At 39.6% G+C, this 13,796-nt stretch overlaps 1 protein-coding gene across 1 annotated transcript in view; it reads left to right on the top strand.

The window, feature by feature from the left end:
- The first annotated feature begins 5,746 nt into the window (after positions 1–5,746).
- The window catches only part of LOC135221013 (uncharacterized), an 88,027-nt gene continuing 79,977 nt past the window's right edge, over positions 5,747–13,796 (top strand). Inside the window, exon 1 of the mRNA XM_064258734.1 lies at positions 5,747–5,893. The gene's annotated coding sequence lies outside the window, so the exon portion shown is untranslated. The remainder of the gene's footprint in view (positions 5,894–13,796) is intronic.

The raw sequence follows: 13,796 nt of genomic DNA, 5'->3' as shown, positions 1-13,796 counted from the left end.
CTCCGCCGCCCAGGTTCGCCGCTCTCGCCTCAGACCCCGACTTTCGGTGCCCCAAGAGCTCGCCCTTGGACCTAAAGCAAAGTGGATCTTCACCTCCCAGTCGCGCGGTGCGCGGACTGTCGGACAAGCAGTTAACTACTGAACTCCCTTGTTCGAAGCTTACGACCGGTTCCAGCTGCCGCAAGTTACATTCCTATTGTAAAGGACCTCAGGTTTGTATAGTTAGGAAAAATAAAATTTTTGACAAATTGTTATTTTTTTTCTTTTAACTTGGCTTTACATGCAGAAATATTTATTTGAAAATAAATACATCTGGGACCACCACAGTGAATTGTTCAACCTCAGTAAAGACTTCCTATCGGCTCTGACTGAATTTAGAACAAACTATTCAGCCCAAAAATTTAACGTATTTGTCAAAGGAAAATAATGCCTTGTAAAGTTAAAATGGCTACTATTTCAGTAAGCTGCATCTAGTAAACCATATTGTAATACTAGTAAAATACGTTGAAGATTTAAAACCATGCATATAGCCCATTAGCTGATGGTATTGACAGACTACCAATGGCTTACACAATGTGGTGTAGCTACCACAGTTGATTACCAAGTCATAAACAGGGGGAGTTTTGTACAGGAGAGAGAACTACTTCTACAGTGTCAATGGCTACTGCTAACCAGCAAATTTTATGTAATAGGTATTTTCATGGGTATATAGTACAAATTAGATGATTGTGAGCTGGGAGAGATTGTTGAACTTGGTAATAAGGCTCTGGTTTGATTGCTTAGGAAAAATGCAGTATAAAAAAATTTCCCCATTCTTACAGGAATACAAACCATCACCTTTTACATAGGGGACTTCTCCTGAAGCAGGAGGTAGTCTCAAACAACTGACTGGAGTTGAATCGCACTCAGAAATGCCATGCTCATGGATGCAAATATGATCATGTGAGGATGACAGAGCAATAGGGCCCTGATTTTGAGTGAGTTTCTATCAAGGAGATAATTTACTCAAGTAAGGAAGGGTTGGAGGACCATGAAAAGTCCTGTAGGGGAATCAAAGTTGGAATGCAGCTAATTTTTAGCAAACACAGGGTAATAGGTTCAGATTATACCTTTAACCCTTCTTCCACTCCTTCCTTGTGAAAAGGGAGAGCATCTTAAGGGCATACTTCAAGTTTGCAAGTCTAAAGTGTAGTTACCTCTATCTAGTCTAATCCCAGAAGATACCTCAGCCTAGATGTTGGTCTGAGGAGAAAAGGGAAGAAAGTCTAGTCACTCTACTCGCCTTCAAGCTTGTGCTAGCTACCCTGTCAACATACCATCTGCCTGAATGGAGATGGTTGCCTACACTTGATGAGCAGCCACCATAGATCCCAAAGAGAAGGCATTCAGGGACTTATGGGTGATATCTCTCAGATAGAATGAGGTAAAGGTTGTCTGCCTGTTCTAAACATCTACCCACATTACCTAACAAACTGAGGAGTCTCCAAAAAGCTGCGGATAGCCCTGTCCACCTATCTTCATGAGTAGGGAAGACAATGTCCTTGGGGGGAGGAATCTGCCTTTTCTTATCACTTCATGAAGCCAGAGGGTGTCCCTTGACGCCGTATTTTTGCCTGTGCTGATGAAGAGGCACTGACACTGGGATGTAGAGGGCAGCTTCTTTTCAAGTAGTAGGTATATTGTGGCTCCAACAGGCACAAAAGCATCTCGTCTAGTTCACCGCCTATAAAGTCCTGGAGAGAGGATATTGAAAAACTCATTTCCTAATTTCTCCTCAGGAATGACGGGCTGTGAGCTCTCACCTAAAAGCTCGGGAACAGAGAGAGAGAGAGAGATCCCCATCTCTCCAAATGCCGGACTTAATGAGAAACACCATGCAGCTCCCCAACCTGCTTTGCCAGGGGTAGCAAGGAAACAGTCTTGAGAGTAAGCTCGGTATCCAAAGTCTTCCCTAGAGACTCTTAAAATACCCATAAGCACGAACATCACCAAAGTAGTCTTAAGACCTTGGTCAAGCTGAAGGATAGTGAAGGAAAGCAAGGAAGTCTGCAACCTGCTGATACAACTATGGAACAAATCACAGAAGGTAGTCCACTTTTTCTGGTATACATTTGTGGAGGAATGACTGAGGTAACCATACATCTCCTCCACAATCCTGTGGATAATCATCAGGTGTAAAGCTGAAAGAAGTCAATTGCCTGGTGTATATTTAAATGCGACGTTGATGGAGAAGAGTGGGTCACTAAGCAATCTCTCTTGGTACCTTAACTAAAAATGTCAGCAGATCTGTATACACTCAGCCTGGGGCCATTGAAGTGCCACCGGGTTGATTGATGGAGAGGCTTAGATATTCAGATGGTTCCAAGGGTGTTGTAATGTCTCCCATCACTATCCAAGGAACTGGAATTGGAAAACAAAACGCTGAAAACGTCCTGTTCAGTCAGGTGGAGAACAAATCAAGCATAAGGGACCCCCATAACTCAAACAGACCTTGACCAATTGAGGATGTAAGGACCACTGTCCTGGCAACCTAACCCTAGTGATTTAGCTGGTTTTCCATTACGTTTTGCATCCGGAATATATCTGGATAATAGCTTGATGGCATGGCAACATGCCCATTCATGAATCTGCACTGCCAACTAGCAAAGCCCATAGAGAGAGAGAGAGAGACTTCCTCCTTGCATGTTTTCATACACTGCTGCAGAGGTGTTGTTGCTCATCAGCACTACCAAGTGAACCATCAACTGTTTTTTGGAATGCCTGAAGGGCTAGCAATATTACTTGCATTTCCAAAACATTCATGTATAGAAGAGGTGTGCCCTGTAGCCACATACATGAAACAAATGAACTTTTAAGGTGTGCTCTCCCAACCCTCCCACATGTATCTGTAAACAGATTTATTTTGGGAGGAGGAAAGTTAAAAGGAACCCTCATGAAGTGGTGTGTTGTCCAGCCACCATTCTAGGCCCTTCCCAATCTTTCTACTCAAGGGCATGAGATGAGAGGGGACATGTAGGGCTGACTGGCACTGCTCCAACTGCCAGTGAAGTGAGTGCAGGGGAATTCATCAGTGAGGCATGAGCCTCTCCAAGAACAAACCTTCATTGTTCGGGATTATCGCTTCTTTCCCACCCCATACCTTAAGGGGTCGGTTGCCTTCTTTACAACATCAGGCATGGTTTATTTTTGGCAAAGGGGTTTTTACGACGGCATGCCCTTGCTGTCTTCAACCATAGTTATTGGCGGTCGGCTTCGCCTTTGACTGAAAAGGCCACCTGCAAGGCATCAGTTTTCAGTTATTGGCGATGGGCCTAACCTTTTACGAAAAAGTAAGATTGCAAGGCAGCTGCTGTCCTTTTAGTCGCCTTGTACGACACGCAGGACCTACAGCGGTAGTAGTATTCTTACACCCCTACCACAGGGGTCATTGTTTGGGATTATCACCTTACTGTCCGTCTTTTTGTTTATGTTCTTGAAATATACAGACAGGTCATGCCAAGGAATAGGAAAAGTAAACAGATGTTGGGAGGAGCACATGCATATATACCCAAGTGTAGCTGTTATGCCTCCTCAGAACATCGTACCTGATGAAGAGGACTATGTCTTCAAATGCTAGTACTTTGCAAATGAAAGAAGCTTGAATCTAAAAACTGTGGTACGTTAACTATTTCAAATTGTGCCCCTAAACTCACCACCAACCCTGCATCCATCTCAGTGAACAACATGCCAGCAACAGGTTTTTGCCATCACGACGTCTGTGTTTATCAGCTAAGAAAATTGATTTTTCGGATGTCTGTTATTTTTCAAGGCTCTCAAATAGGTATATCACGTTGGTGAATAATGCGTGATTGTTTTGAGTTAAGTCTCATTACGATATTTAGCCATATTGACATGTTATCGAGTGAAGTGAAGTGCATCCTTTCTAAGTGGCTGCCATGGCATTATTATTATAAAAAAAAAAAAAAGTGTTAGGGGGAATACCGACCGTAAACCCGTGGGAAATTTAGAATATTATGAAATACTTGGAAAAACATAATAAAAAGCGACTGATTATGTATATTAGCATGAAAATAAATGATGGTGATAAACTAGTGCGTTTAAATGAAGTAGAACAGTTTTTTTTTTTTTTTTTTTTTTTTTTTTTTTTTTTTTTTTTAAGGTGTCTTGCGTTCATAATACGATTTTGGTCTGTCTTAGTTAAGTTCGTTTTTTCAATTAAATGTTATTTTTTTATTTGCTTGCCTTTCATTTCATCACTTAATAATGAGGGGGGCTGACGATTGTTATCATAGAAGTTGATATCAGGCCTCAAAAAAAAAAAAAAAACTAGGCTTTTTTTGAGCTACAAACATAAGGGTCAGAGCTCCCCCCGGGCCGCAGTCGGTGTTTCCCCGTGGTAGGGGAACACCGATCGAGGTCCCAAAGATTTATAAATTGCAAAATATAACACTTATTCTCTGAGTTGAGGATTTATGAGTATACCATAGGTTAGTCATGTTGTGTCGTTTGTTTTGGGCACAGTATGCACTAGCTCTCGGGTACAAAATGGAATTTTTATGATTTTGTTTTCCTACTAATAGGCTGATGTTCCTCCACCTCACCTATATATGTATATATATATATATATATATATATATTATGTATGTATGTATATATATATATATATATATAATATATATATATATATATATATATATATATATATATATATATATATGTGATTGTGTTTTCTTTCGGGTTTGTTCCAATAGAGGAAATAAATAAAAATTATTTTTTGCGACATACTTTAACAAAGCATTTGCATGTAGTGTGCGTAGGAGTATAAACCACATGAGAACGGAGCATTGCCAGACTCACCCACGCCTTTGAGTAACGAGTAAAGAAGTCCATGGCAACCTATCATTACATAAGAATCCTCCCAGCATCTGCTGGATGGTTTGGTCTTGGACTGTACTAACATGGATGATGGATTGTTGCTTTTGGTTAGGTGCAAAATGACGCTAGCATTCATGACAACGTTTATCAACTGCTACAAGAATACAACAAAATCTTATAGTTAAATGACAATAACCAAATGTATTCAAGGAGTGAAGAGACGAGCATGGCTGTGACCTTCTACACTAACCGCCAGGGGGATGTGGCTTATCTTTGGGCGTGGCTCTGCCAAAGCCGCTGCCTACCTGTCGTCTGTGCTACGTTATCTTCTCAGCCGATCTGTTTAGCCTGCCCATTTTTTTTCTCATTTATTTTGTAGAGTATTATGTCATCAGCATTTTTTTGGGCGACTCATACGTGTAAATGAAAAAAAAGTTGTGTAGTACATGCATACACAAACATAAGCCTAGAAAATTTTAGTGTAAGTTTTTAATAAGTGAAATAAAATCTAAACTCAGACCACCACACACACACACTCTCTCTCTCTAACACACATATGAATATATATATATATATATATATATATATATATATATATATATATATATATATATATATATATATATACATCATATGATAATCGTGCTACATTGCTTCTAAGGAACATCATCAAAGCAGGTCATCTTAAAAATGCATCTTACGTGACAAGTGCGCGCTCGTACATGGATGCAAGTGTTATTTTTATAAAGGGATCGGATTATGACGAGGTTCTTAATAATTAATTAATTTAGTTGCTTTCATTCTTGCTCTTGGGCCCTGACTCGGGGTCATAACATAGACGGCCTATAATAATAACTGGAGATATTGTTTGTAAATACTAGTATATTACGTAGTTTGGTGTGGCGACACTTGGATGGCGCTGCTGGGCTGGCGGCGATCTTCTAACAGTTGTGTAACTTATAATGGAAGAAGGGGGAGCTGGAATTCTTCAGGAGAAAATGGAATTGCATTTTTACAAGTAAGCAAAGCGTACTGAGTTTTAATGACCCATAATGATTGGAGTCTCGTCTTTTCAACATAGGTATTACTGTGGCGCATTTTGTGAGTTATGAAGAATTGTTTGTAGTATGTAGGCCTGTAGGAGACAGTCAGTACCAACAGTTTCTCAGTTTTAGACACTTGAGGGTAGTGTTAAAGTCGTTTAACAAAATGCATTTAATGAACTTGCATTCTTAACGAAAATCCGAAACGCCTCACCTGAGCCCTTCTGGAGATCGTAACAAACTATAGAAGTCTGTTATTCCGTTCAAATTGAAAATTTTGCATTTTTATAGGTGATGTTTGTAACAAACTCTTGTTTAATTTATGTTTTCATCAAAAGTAATGTGCAGGGCAGTAAATTTTGGTAGCATAGGCTACACACACTGTAGGCATTACTACTTAAGCTTCTTTGCAGTGTCTTCGGCCCCTAGCTGCAACCACTTTCGTTTCTTTTACTGCACCTCCTTTCATATTCTCTTTCTTCATATTACTTAACATCCTAACACTTGATTCATAGTGCAACTGCGTGGTTTTCCTCCTGTTACACCTTTCAAACCTTTTACTGTCAATTTCCATTTCAGCGCTGAATGACCTCATAGGTCCCAGTGCTTGTCCTTTGGCCTAAATTCTTTAGTCAACTCAACTGAACTCGTAGGCTACACCTTTTTCTGCGAACTACTGTATTCATTTAGTAAGGTGCTATGCCATATATTCCCTGTAGTAAGCACAACATCATTTCGATTATATATATGAATTCTGAATAACGACGAACAGTATTCTTTGAGAAGGAAAATAGTTCTAAAATTCTAACGTTCATAAAAAACTACATGATCTCTCTCTCTCTCTCTCTCTCTCTCTCTCTCTCACACACACACACACACACACACATACTTCCAAGTTTATGGTCAAGGCCGGTACCTGGCAAGTTTTTAACTCACTTTTTGTGTGTGTCTTCTTCTGAATAGGCAGCAACGTTCAACACCCACAACGACTAAATATGCAACAGCAGGAACCTTGAAAGAGGACCCGCCTGTGCCATGCTGTGGGGATTTCAAAGTCGTGTCAAATGCTTTCGTCATTTTAGTTATACCGAAGACCCATACGTAGGTCATGGTGGCTTGGAGGAGAATGAGAATGGGTCTATGCCTTGATGCGGACATCCGTCTATTCTACGGATACAGTTCGTGTAGGGTCTCGATACCGTGCAACATCTCGTGATGGGATTCCCAAGTCGTTCCGTCCCGTTCAAGGTTGGATTAGGCATCTTGGTCCACCCCCTTTAGTCAGATTCTACGCACTCGTACTTACACGTTTGCATAACTTAGTTTTTGGTGTTTCAATAAGATGTATTCTCTTCGATGTTCCTGCGAATATTACGTGTTGTCTGCCTTGAATTCCTGGAAACTTGTTTGCCTGATTTTATCGGTTTCGAGCCACACTGTTGAAAATATTTAGTAGGCCATATATATGAAATTTTCATATATATGGCCTACTAAATATTTTCCTTATGATAACGCTGTTTACAAAACTGTCATGTAAAGACCGTGATTCTTTTTATTTTTTTTTATTTTAGTCAGCTAAGTAAGGACTGAATGTCAGAATAAACCAACATAGATATTTAGCTCTTAGAATCAAGGTTTGATAGAAGTGATTTTGAGAACTAATCAAGGAATGCTCCCTGGCCAATGCGTTTACAATTGTCTTTGATTGGGCGTCAGTATTTTGTCTCCTTGTTGATGCTGTCAGGAATACTTTTGCTGTACCAAAAGTAGTGATTCTCGTTATAAACTCTAAAAGTGCCACAGCCTCACTGATCACGAGGATCAGAAATAACTCGTCTTAGCATATGACTGAACTGCAACAGTGCTATACGGAGGTGACAAAGTGTACTACACGCAACAGGTACTGTTTATCACCTTGCCTGCTGTTAATTGTAGATTGACTCATCAACCCGTTCTAAAGAAAAGCCGGTTTAGACTACCGTTAAGCAAATGCTTTTGCCTGGATTTTACAGCATTTGCTTCACTTCCAATGAATAAAATAAAGCAACTGCTTTTGCTTAGCCTATAGTAGATTCACATCAACCGTGCATCTGATGTCTAGGCCAGTCCCTTACCACGTTCCAGATTGGCTGTTGATAAGCCAATCACTGGGCTGGAAACTCTGTCTCTCTCTCGAGAGAGATCACTTAGGCAGGGTGTATGATCCACCTCTCCTGAGGGATACGTCTGTCAGGAGAGGTGGAACATATATCCTGCCTATGTGAACTATCTCGGGAGACTGAGAGTTTCCAGCCCTGTGATTGGCTTATCAACAACCAATCAGGAGCTTCGTAAGGGACTGGGCTATAGACATCAGATGCACAGTTGATGTGAATCTTCTATAGTTGCAAATGCTTACAGCTGATACTTAAGAGCAAGCAAATGCTTAGAAATGATCAGCAATTGCTATAGTTCCTATGAATAAAACCTACCAATTGCTTATACTTCGAAGCAATAATGACACGTCAGTTATTTTTAGTGACACCGGTAAAAGTTACGCAATGACGAGTTTTTTACTTACTTTACTTTATCTTTCCGCCACTGGGCAGTGGCATAAGGCTGATACAGTTTCTCTCCAACTGTCTATCCTGAGCCACTTCCTTGCTTCCTCTAGGTTCTGGGTTTCTTCTTCAAGATCTCTGGCAGTTATGTCGATCCACCTCGTTCTTCGCCATCCCAGCGGTCTTCTTCCTATATGTACTGCTCTCAGTGCATGCTCTCCTGGGGGTCTCTATTCCTGGAATTTCTTTGGCGTATCTTACTCTAATTGGAAGCATTTCTTCGCAGGGCGTTATAGGCATTCATGAATGCGCATTCGGTGGATGTTCACGAACAAGTAACTGTATAGCGTACTGCAGGGATCATAAGTGGAAACATTGCAGAAGCAGTGACCACATACAGTATCAAAACCTTCTCACACAGGTAATAGATTTCCTTAATTGAAAGCAGTGAAGCTAAAAATGGTCGAAGTTCATAACAGTCAGCATTGACTGATTCTTTTTTATTATAAGCCTTGCGTTTGCTTATTTTTTGTTATTTTTTTTATTCAAAGAATGGAAACATGGGTCTGGTAAATAAATACAGGTAAATCGCCAGACATTTTGCAGACTCATTGTCAGGCAGTTTTAGAAGTAAAAAATGAAACTGGTGGAAAAGTCGGTTCAAATTTGATTAACAGTTAATAAAACAAATGAAAGCAGGTATGGGAAAAACTTCTAGAATATGTCAGAGGAATATTACTTGTTGAAAGTAGATATATATAGTACACACACACACACACATACACACTATATATATATATATATATATATATATATATATATATATAATATATAATATATATATATATATATATATATATATGAGAGAGAGAGAGATTAGAGAGAGTCTCCTTAGGATAGGATTGTGTCATATCCATACTCGAAAACATTAAACATTGTCTTCATAGTTTGTTGTTTCGCTCACTTTCTGGTACAAAATGCAAGTTGATTGTGAGCAAGTGCTTATCTGCAGTGTAATGAACAAATCGAAATTGAGAAAGCTTATATTCAAATAGTTTCAAGGGTCGATGGAATTTCACGATGCTGAAAAATAGCTAACTAATCGGAGACAAATCAATCGCCGTTAAACTCTTCCTTATCAATGAGGTTACCTAAGATCTCAAAGATGCGAGAGTTTGCGTTCTCCTAATTTTTCCTCGCTTGAATGTATGCTCGTCTGTGATTTTCAGGTTTGAAACGGGTTAAAAGACACAGTTGTAGTTTAGGGTTTAGCCCTGTTCTCGATTGTTGCTTAAAAGTACTGAAACATCTCACTCACTTCGGTGGAATGTGGATTAGCAAGAGGGGAAGAAAGTGAACGTGTGTAAAAAGTTCCATAAAATTGTCTCTTCGTTGTTTGTATTCTTGGATGCTGATGCTAAGCCTGATATATGGTGTTCTGACCAGATCGTTTATGCATTCTGATTGTTCGTTAGCATTATAAATAAAACACATTCTCTATAATCCGGGCAGACTTTTATTCGTTTTTGTGATATGGTTTCGCAGCGATTTGCTACATTCTACTTTACCTAGTTCCTGCAGTTGATGGTTTTAAAGGTTTATTGATACCAAGAACACTCAAATGCAATTACTCCTTGGCGCATTATCAACCGGATCTATCAACACGGATCTTCATCACAACAGAGCATCCTGTATTATAATGTTTCTCACTCTTGAGAATTAACTGATTAACATTCATAAATGGCTCCACACGTTTAAGCGCTCTCAAGGCCTCCAGTGTCTGAGCATTTATTGTGCGTTTTTCTTCTTATTATTATTCTTCCCATTGCTTCGACTCTAAAAATAGATGGTAGATTACTCCAAAGTAAAGAATTGTTTCTGCGATCTGTAAGGTACGATACCCCTTACGGGGGTTATTGCCGTCAGTGCACCTTACGGGGTGCACTGTAGGCATTTCTAAAGGTTCTTCGCAGCGTCCCTTCGGCTTCTAGCTGCAACCTCTTTCATTTATTATACTGTACCTCTACTCATATTATCTTTCTTCCATCTTGGTATCCATCCTCTCCTAACAATTATTTCATAGTACAACTGTGAGGTTTTCCTTCTGTTACAACTTTTAAACCTACCTACTCTCGATTTCCTTTCCAACGTTGAATGCCCTCATAGGTCCAGGTTTTTGGCCTTTTGCCTAAATTCTATATTCCATTCCGTTCTAAGGTGTGACAACTGTGATATAACAAATATTGGGAACTATATTGTGTTCGAGATGTCAGTGTTGTGGTAAGAAACTCAGATTCGAAACTTGGCGTCATCCTTGTCGGAGGAACAGATCTGATTTGACGTGAGAAATTATATCAGTCTAGGCTCAGAATTTCTGCTTCAGCAGGAAATGAATACGATGGTCTATAAAAGAAACCCTCTCTGGTAACTAGTACAACTCGGGAACAGATGGTGGGGCTCTCGGAGATGTGCATTTTATTTTATTTAATCAATTAATTAATTAAATTATTTTGTACCGCCAATACTTCCTCATTTGCTTAAACCTGAAGAAAGCGTCACTCACTGTCCGGGTAAAAGGCAAATCTTTTGCTGAAGAGTTTGACGGGAAGCAGAGCAGCGTGAAATTGAGTGGTGTCAGTGACTAGTTTAATTTTTCGTAAGTTAGCTAGAAATGGTTCATTTTGCACATGTTGAAAAAATGAAAATGTTAGCAGGCTTAATAGTCAGTCTTATAGCAATATGATAGGTAACAAAATATAACGAAGTTAGAATTGTATGAAAATTTTACACGCGTTCACGTTTGCTAATTAAGATTCTTTCAAGAACCAATCGAGGTCAAAGATAAAACAAAAGATAAAAAATCGTAAAAGCAACAGTATTGCTCAAACATTTCTAAATTGGATAAGGACAGATGTACATGCATACTCACATTCAGAACGAGCACCGAAATCTAACGCTGCTGATTACCTTCCATTTTATCTAAAGTTCTTGAACGTCTGCTCTGCTGGAAAAACATTTAAATGCCTATATGTTCCTGGTATCACACTAGTCATTTGTTGCTCTCGGTTTTGGCCAGCATCCAGCCGATGCTCGCGAGCAAAAGTGTTGTATCGTCACACTAGGACCTCGTGGTTTCGAGGGGCAGTAGGAAAAACTAAAAACTGATCAGCTGATATCATCATGGCGCCCAGAAATTGTCAGACTGTTGCAGATGTGCTGCAGTGATGTGTTTTCTCGGAATCTTACGTGAATGCAAGAGTAACAAAAAACGTTTGTGGGTTCGAGAGTGGCTTAGGAGAAGAGAAGCCAAAGGTCTGAGAGTACGTCCTATCAGCAGCAGCCATCTTGTTTGTTTACACTACACGGTCGCTCGCGGTTCGTGCTTGCTGCTTCCCGTCCAGACGGGAAGCCATAATCTCGAGCTAAAAGCTCCTGGTTTTCCATTTTCGGCAGCAACGGTTCGCTGCTGGAGAAAAAAGGCCTAGTGTGAGGCCACCTCAGATGCAGCTTGCCCTCGCAGGATCTGGGCGCTTGTGGTGCCTGTCTTTCAATTCCTAGATTCTGGTCATGATTAGTCATGACTTCAGTGCTGTCCTTGAAAGGGTTATCACATGGACCTTGTTTCCGCACTTGCATGGGAATCGTTGAGCCATTTTTAAGTATTGTTATTAAGTTTTTAACTAACAGATGACGACGAGTTGTTGTAGATGGGCAGTATAATGAATACAGGTGTTCCCCAGGGTAGTGTTCTTGGCCTATTACTCTTTGTATTATATATGTACATACAGTTTTGTGGTTTGGCCTTGAAAATAAGCTTGTTTATGTAGATAATGCCAGTCTCCTTGCATCGATGCTGTCTCCTGTGCATAGATCTGTGGTTGCTGAATCTTAGTAGAGATTTGGTTGAAAATGGGGGAACGATATTTAAAACATTGCAGGATAGAACAAAAAAAATGTAGAAAATTCGCTGAGGACAGACAGGGCCCCCAAAATCTTGAAAGGCTTTTTCCGTCTGGGGATTTTTGTGTAAATGAAGATGAGATGGGCCAGACATGTCTCTCGAAATTGAATCTGCAATCAACAATGACATATAGAACTTTAAAGGGGTTTCAATGATTTAAGGAATCATTCAATGAAAAATTACTGGTAGGGGAGGCGCTACGGTCGTAGGTTGAGTTTCGTCAGGTTTTGACTTCCTCCCAAAAGTCAAAACCTGACAAAACTCAAACTACGATTGTATCGCCTCCCCTTCCCGTAAGTTTTCATTGAACGATTCCTTAAATAACTGAAACTCCTTCAAAGTTCTATATGTCATTGTTGACTCCAAACTCAATTTCGAGAGACATTTCTGGCCCATCTCTTCTTCATTTGCACAAAAAATCCCCAAATGGAAAAAAAAAAGTCTTTCAAGATTTTTGGGATCTTGTCTGTCGTCAAGGAAATTTTTACTAATTTTTTTTTTAATCTCGGAATATTTTTAATATTGTTTCATTAATTAGTCTTCAGCAGGTGACGCGCATCTTAGGTTTTGGTAAAAAAAACCTGATTTCTGTTGGTTCCTGATATAAATCTCAGGCACGCATCTTCAATTAGCTCATCGCGCATACCGTATAAGATATGACTTCTATCATCCTTTGAACACAGATCTTCCCAGGCCACACCATCCACCACGTTCCCGTTGCTGAATAACCACTGGTTCCATGCAACGTAAAAACACCATACAAACAAACAAACAAACAAACCACCACGTAGGAGTGGTTATGCTGTCCATTTTAACAGTCTTGCACTACTTCTGTGAGGTTCAGTTCCACAGTTTTGTTTTATTTTTGTTGAGACCAAGTAGAAGAATGATCTTAATCATTTACTTGAATTGCTGGAATTGCAGAAGTTCAGATACCGTACAAATTTGTGTGTGTGTGTGTGTGTGTTTTTTGGGGTGGGCGGGGTGGGGGCAAGCTGACATGAATCTCACTTCATAGTTATTTTATTTTTTTATACATTATCATGTGAATCTTCTTTGTTTGCTTTGTTGTGTTTCTCTCATACTTGATTGTTTTCTTTTCAGTTTCCTCTTCTGTATTGTGTTGCTTTCCGCTCAGTGTAGCCCTCGGGTTTATGAAATTTTGCCGTCCCTACAAAGGTTTCAACTTGGCTGGTAATAATAATAATAATAATTAATAATAATAATAATAATAATATAGCGTGAGTGTTAAGATGGAGAAACAAATCCACAGTTGTGTAACTTCACAAATATGTATACTAGAAATAAAACTATAAAGAATTCCTGTAATCTGCACGATTCTCCTTATCTTCATATCTGTGGATTTGTTTCTCCGAT

This window comes from Macrobrachium nipponense, chromosome 2 (genome assembly GCF_015104395.2).
Source record: "Macrobrachium nipponense isolate FS-2020 chromosome 2, ASM1510439v2, whole genome shotgun sequence".
Lineage (NCBI taxonomy): Eukaryota > Metazoa > Arthropoda > Malacostraca > Decapoda > Palaemonidae > Macrobrachium > Macrobrachium nipponense.
The sequence above is the reverse complement of the archived record's forward strand: the minus strand, read 5'-3'. Positions and strand labels throughout refer to the sequence as shown.